We start from the raw sequence: 7,179 nt of genomic DNA on the forward strand, positions 1-7,179 counted from the left end.
GAATTGCCCCGCCCTTATCGGTCTGGGCTAAGGAAGCTGCTCCAGTTTGCTCTCAGGAGCTTTTGTTCCCTGCAAGCTCTCGGTACAGCTTTGGAGGACCAGGGCGAAAATGGCGGCCTCCCAGTCTCCGCCCGGAGGAGCCGAGAACCCGGGGCCCCACTCCTCAGTGCGCCCCCAGAGAAAAGCAGTCACTCCCGTGTCCCCGGTCTCTGGCCGCACTCCGTGCTCACCCGGCCTGTGATCAAGCGTTGCTATCTCTGGCACCCGACCCCCTCGGAGTCTCCAAACCCAGCAGATCCCTGCAGTGCGTTCCCACACCGCTCCTCCCTGGGAAGGAAGGGGAGTCTCCCCGGATCTGCTGCTTGTTGGGTCCCTGCTGGGGGAGCCGTGCCCCGACTGGGCCGCAGATCACAGTTTGTGGCAACCCAGAGCTGAGAGCCCGCGACTCTGCTCCGTCTCTGCAGCCTGCTTCCCCTCTCCGATACCTGGGAGCTCTGGCGCACGCAGGCACCCCCGGTCTCTCTGTGATCCCAAGGGTCCTGAGACCACACTGTTCCGGGAGGATTCCACCCCCCGCTTAGCCACTGCAGCGACGTCCCTCCGCCGAGCCAACTTTGAAAAGGTCCGATTTTGTGCTCCGTGGCTCTAGCACTTGCCAGAAGCGGCCGGCGGAGGCCCCTCCCCGCCGTCTATCCTCCCGAATATCGCCTCGGATTCACTTCTCCGCACGCCCTACCTTCCAGTAAGTGGTCGCTTCTCTGTTCAGAGAGTTGTTCCTACTCTCCTGTTCGATCTCCTGTTGAGTTCGTAGGTGTTCAGAATGGTTTGATCCCTATTCAGCTGAATTCCTGAGACCAGATGAAATCTAGGTCTCCTACTCCTCCGCCATCTTGCTCCGCCCTCTGGAGCCTGCCATCTTTATTTCTCAAGAGGCTAATCCATCATTTAGGCTTGATCTGGGCCCTGACCAGAGTGGGCAGTTGACCTGAGGCCATTGAGATCTGTTTCTCAGGACGTCACAGATGGACATAAGCAATTCTGGTTGAGGGCAGACTCCTGCCTGGGGTTGGCCATGTGGACTGAGCATCAGATGGCCACGCTACAAAACTTCAGACTGGGGTCATTCTTCCAATCGACTCAGGCCCACACCCCTCCTTCTGAGTCAGCTCACCTCACAGAAGTGCTGTAGGGCCCAACTGCACTGATTTAATAAGCAGAGACTCTGAGTGTGAGATCCAGACCATACCGGCCTGTCACCACAGATCGCCTTGTTCCAACTTCAAAAATCTAGATTTAGGAAACCACAATGACCCCTGACACACAAGCATTTCCACCCTATTTGAGGGTGACAGAGGGAAGACAGATTTGCTGGGGGTGAGTTTGGATTATGTTGGGGAGGGCAGGTAGGAAGAAGTCCAGAAATCATCCCTTCATAGATTAGATAGATAGATAGATAGATAGATAGATAGATAGATAGATAGATAAATTTATGTTTATATTTATTGATTTCATCTTTGTTTTCTTGGGAGTAAAGTGCTCACTGGGTCGGTTTGGAGTGGGGTCAGATCAGGAGGCAGCGGTCTGTTCTGGGAGATCTGTGGTCTCCATTTCGTAATACCCCTTTTCATTAGAAAAGGTCTTCCCCTTCAAGATCTCTGTGATTTGCTGTAGTTGCTTGGCAACATAAAGTACTTGGGGAGCTTTAGTGATAGGTGAGGGAGCAGGTGGGAGTGGGGGTGGGGCTGGAGTTGGCGCCGGGGGTTTGGGTCGAGGTCGAGGTCGAGATGCAGGGGGGCTGGGAGGAGGTCGAGGAGGGTGTTGGAAGTACCAAGGAGGGCGAGCAGAAGGGCGGGCAGAGGGTTGTCAGGCCGGGATTTCTTGAAAAGTCTGATGGGGAGGGGTGGGCGATTGAGCCATGTGCAAGGCATTAGAACCAATCTTGGAAGCAGTCCAGTTCAGGTAGGGCCAGTTGGCCATGTAGACTCCAGGACACTTAGTTCAGGCACAGTCTACCCCCAGCTTGTCACTCCCATGACCACATAGGTGTTTGCCACGTTGTCTCTGCACATGAGAGGCCCGCCGCTGTCCCCCTGCCCAGAAGGTCACAGAAGGCACTCTCTGTCTGAGCCACTTTTCCCCTGCCCAGAAGGGCCATAGGCTCTGGAAGGACAGTTTCTTCAGTCCCATGGCTTCTTGTTGCCATGAACACAAGTGGTGGTGGTAAAATTTGAGTTGGTATCAACAGCTTCAGGTGGATGTGAGAAGGGGATGGATTGTCACGGGTCTCCTTGCAGTGAGGAGGGAAGATAAGCCACCCATGTGTCCATGTATGAGGCTTTATGCATGCATGGGCATGTGTGTACAAGTGGATTGGAAGGTTTTGTATTCTGGTGAGGAGAGGTAAGCCTTCTCTTCCAGGGTGGTGTTCGGGTGTTATGATCTCTGTGTCACGGTGGGATAAAGCTCTCTGTGTGGTGACTGGTTCTTTGTAGGGGCCCCAGGTATCACCTCCCATCCTCACTGCTACAAGATGGGACCAGGGAAAGGGTCACTGAAGCAGGGCGCTGGAGTGAGTGGAGTTCAGGGATTCACAAAAGAGGTGTTGACAGGGAAAGGGGCGCCCGAAGGAAAGTTACCTGGCAGGTGTCGATCTTGCCTTCAGGGTGCCCTGCACACCCATTGGTTGGACAAATGCACCCATTGTACCACTCTGTGGAGTTACAAATTCGAGTTCGATGAGGTTCCCACGGGCCTCCTGCAGTGTAGGTGCGATCCTGTAGGCTACAGCCAGGTGGCTTGGTGGTCAGCAATCACAGAAGACATGTTTTGGGAAAGACCTGCCTCCTCCCTCCACGGAACCCCCATCGACTTGAAATGCTCTACTTCAACCTAAAATCCATGAAAGTCAATGCCCCTGGCTTCTCCTCAGACACTTGTGAAGCATGCGGAGTGTTGGAGGCATATGCAGGTGAAGAGGAGGTGCAGTGCATGGAGGATGAGCAGATGTGGCTGCAGGAATGTGTGTTGATGCCAGATGATTATTCACAGCTACAGCCAGGATGTGTCACCTCATTTACACCCCACAGTCACCCCCTCTGTTAAGCGCTGTTACTCATCTTGCCTCGAATCAAGAGCTTGGAGCACCACTTGCCCAAACACGCTGGTAGGGATGTGGTGTGGCTTGGATTCGGACCAAGGTTTTCCTCTCTACACTCAAATCCAGGACACACATTTCATTTCCCCACAGTACGGCTCTAAGTCCCCTTCATTGCTTTTCATCTGCTGTTAACACCTTAGCTCAGTTCTGGACAGGATCTGCTGGAGATGGTCAGATGAGTCCCTCCCCGCATGCCTCCCATCCGTTTTGAAGTTACAGAGAAGGAGCAGCTACAGGATAGCCTCCACCCACACAGATCTGTCAGGGGCGTGGGTGGTTGGAATAACCGGAAGGTAGGTCAGAACATCCTGTACAGCCCCAGAGGCTCCATCATGATCTTTGGGTTAAGAAAGGCCCAGCCCAGGCTATGATTCCATCAGCCAACCTCACACCTGGCTATAGGGGCAGCTATCCCCTCTTCATCAAGTGGCCTCCCCCCACCATGGCCGCACCCACAGCCCAGCCACAGCCTGGTGGGTGGGTCTGAAATCGCCTGCATCCGGGTGGAGAGGTGGCGGATCACACTTGGAACATGGCAGTGGAGGCCAAGTGGGAAGCCAGAACCAAGTGGAGGAAAGTGGATGGAGCTAGGCACACAGCATTCAGACTGTGTGTTTGTGTGGCTTGGACTGCGTCTCCAGGCCCTTTAGGTCAACTTTGCATACCACCTAAGCAGGGTTAGTTTTGTACTTGCACTGTCCCCAAGGCAGGGGTGACATGGAAATGACCACCACAACAGGCCTGGTCGCTTATGGTGACCTTTTAGATCTATGGAAGAGCCAGATGACCTGGAAGAGAACAGGGTTTTCTCAATCCCAACACCTTGGCTTTAAATGCTGAAAAGTCCACAAGAACTTGAAATTCAATAGAAAGGAGGACTACCCCAGAAGCATATGGGCTCAAGGAGGAGGTAGAAAAAGGAAGGTCTGCAAGAATGTCACAGAAATTTGGAGGCTGGGGATTTCTTTAAGACTTGGTCTTACCAGTGGGGGATGGATTCACCAGAAGACGGTAGAAATCCCACTAAGTTGAGGAGGATTCTAGAACAAAAGAGGCCTTGTGTGATGTCCAGGGTGTAGCTGGGACCCTATAATCCTTTTGAGAGATAGGACAGCAAAGGTGGTGGTAGGGTTGGGAGTGTAGATGGGAACGCTGAGATCAGCCCCCCAGGGACTCCAAGAACCCTGGGACACTGCGCACCTGTTTGCGTGGGTGGGCAGAGCAGGGTAGGCCGGGGGTGGGACAAGAAGAATGCTCTAGAGGCCTCAGCAGAGCTATGGACATCAATAGCCAGATAGAGGTTGATACCCCAGGTCGGGGAGGGAAGGGCCAGCAAAGGCCAGTGAAAACGGGTGTGCCCGGGAGGAGAAGCAACCCAATCAGAGAAGGAGGGCAGCCCTGAGCGAGGGAAGAAGAGTTACAGGAAGCATACTGAAACTACCAGGGTTTTGTCACCAGAATAGGCTGAGTTTTGAACCCCAAATGACTGAAGTGCCTTGAATTAGGAGCCCTCAGTTTTCCATTATCAAGGGACAGAAGAGCTTTCAGTCTCTCTTCTCATTCCCAATGTGACTGGGTAAAAAGTCCATGTGGTCAGCTATGGAAAGCTGAAATGCCTAACCTACTCATCAAACCGTTGCTGCCCTGGCCCCAGGCATGCTAGCCTGCCAAGAACCCTGTCCCCTCTCTGCAGAGAAATCGTAGTCACTTGGGTGGGGAGGGTGGATTCTCGCATTGTGACCAGCAAGGGTGGTGAGCAGAGGTTCACTGAGGTCTAGAGGGCTGGGCTCTGGGGTCTCAGAGCTCAGAGAGCACGTGACATGGCCCTTCCACTGACAGTTGGGGAAATGGATGTGCAGAGAGGAGAGGAGTTGGCCCGCAACCACAAAACCCCATCTCGAGCTCTTCTCCAAGTGCCATTTCAGGGGACAATCCCCCATTTCCAGAAGGTAGCAACTGGGGTTCCAGGCCCCAGATAGAGCCACAGCCGATACCCCATTCCAAAAAATGCCCAGGTTCTCCTGGTGCTGCATGCACCCTTCCACCCAGCGACCACACAAGCCATCAGTGGTGAGGTTGTGGACAGGGGACTCGGCTGCCAGTTTCTCCCACTCTAAAAGGGGACAGTGTCCCGGAATCTGGTGGACATCACCACTAGGCACCACATATGGCCCCTGCACTTCAGAGACCACTGAGGGAATGACCAGCAGTGCCCCTACCACTGTGAGAACCCCTCCCATACTCATCTTTCTCTTTCAAGAATCCCCAGGCAGCCACCCAGCAGTCCTGGGGAACTCCAGGTTGGCCTGCCCTAAATTGGGGCAGGCGGCCCGTTCCGATGAATTGCCCACAGGGAACGGGAGGGGTGATCTTCATGAGAGCGATGTCATTGTGCTATAAACTGGGGATGTATTTCTCATGAATGATGATTTTCTCGACATCTCTCTCCTGTTGAGGTGGCTTCGCTGGCTTATCGTTCCCATACATAGTTTCCCTTGCTCCAAAAATCAGTCTCCAGTCATATACTTTTCTGTGGGCACAGAGGCAAGCCAGGTCATCCTCAGAAAGGACGGGCTCGACAGAAACCTCTGGTGACCATGATCCTCAGAGCCCTCCCTCAGCAAGTTCCTGGGCCCACCCACTCATGGCCTGGTTGCCACATGGCCCAGAGCCCCAGGGAGACTGTGCACAGGGAGCCCTGGAGAATGTCTCTTTCTGGGAAGAGCCTTTCTGAAGACCTCCCTCCACGCGCTCCCACACGGACTTTTTGGAGACGAAGCAGTGGGCAGCAGTAAGCAGCCAATGGGAGTTCAGCAAGGTGCCTCCGTACGCATGGTACCTTCAGTTATTGTGGGACATGAATACCTGGAGGCTGACCATCCAGGGCCAGGCCCTGATGGTTGCATCCTGCCCTCCGACGATACGGCCACTTCCCGGTGGGTTCTGCCTGAACTGTAACCCACAGGGGGCACTGAGGAGAGACCAGGGGCACAGTTCAAACCAAGAAGAGGCACAGCCTGTCCTCGCACCTGCACGATGGGGGAATCAGGGCTAGGGGGCTGGGCAAAGGGGGCAACCGGGAACGTGGAGGGTCCGAGGGGGAGCTGCTGAGGAGAGGCGCTGTCAGGGCGGTAGGGAAGCAGGAAGCTGCAGGCTTCAGGAACTGGTTTTGAGGAGTATGGGTTCTGGGGTCTTGTGGGTGTAGCCCCAAGGCAAAAAAGAAGTCGCCATAGGAAGCAGGACCGATGATAAGGGCCCTAGAAATATGGGAGATCCCGAGGCAGGGGGGAGGCTAGAGGAGGTGAGAGAGAGGTGTAATGGCTTGAGGTCTTTAGAGCCAATTTTGGGCAGGAGACTCAGAGAACAGCCACAGGGGTCTTGGGGCTGCAGTGTGGGTTTGGATGGTGGCAGGAGGAGGGAGAGTAGCCAAGGCAGGTCCAATGATCCCAGGTGTGGGAAGCAGTGGGGCTCCAGGGGTGGAAGTTCTGGGAACTGGGGCGAGGCCACAAGATTTTGGGGGTACCTTGGGGGCTGTCAGAGTCTAGGTGGAGGCGGGACCCTAGAAGAAAGCCATGACAATACCCTGGGGTCTTTGGGGTCAGCCACAGTTGGGGCACCTCAGTATCTGTGGGAAGAAAGGGGTTTCTAAAAATTGGGACTTGATGTGCAAGAGGCAGTGAGGTCAGTCTCTAGGTGAGGGAAGGACCCCAGCGTCTGTGCTACGGGAGGCATAGGAGCCCAGGGGTCAGCCCTGGGGTCTCTCGGCTGATGAAGCTGGGAGCAAGGATGGTCAGAGTTGGGGATGTGGGTCACACCCGTGAGACCCAGGGCACTACTAAGGCCCAAGCTTGGCCTCCTTCCTAGCCCTGGACAGAGGGAGTCTGGGTGGGGCTTGCTATTCAAAAGACACTCTTTCCACCCCCCGGAGGTGTCCCTGACACTTATTCACACGTGGCGTTATCTTTGGCAACCACAGACACTGCCAAGGCCAGCAGAACGGCAGTTGGAAGCATCTCTATCAT

At 54.7% G+C, this 7,179-nt stretch overlaps 1 pseudogene; it reads right to left on the reverse strand.

Moving 5' to 3' along the window:
* Positions 1 to 1,566: 1,566 nt before the first annotated feature.
* On the reverse strand, positions 1,567 to 7,179 carry LOC114204279 (acrosin-like; annotated as a pseudogene).

The sequence above is a fragment of the Eumetopias jubatus genome, unplaced genomic scaffold (genome assembly GCF_037043125.1).
Source record: "Eumetopias jubatus isolate StellerSeaLion01/CBP00866 unplaced genomic scaffold, mEumJub1_p1.0 scaffold_12, whole genome shotgun sequence".
NCBI lineage: Eukaryota > Metazoa > Chordata > Mammalia > Carnivora > Otariidae > Eumetopias > Eumetopias jubatus.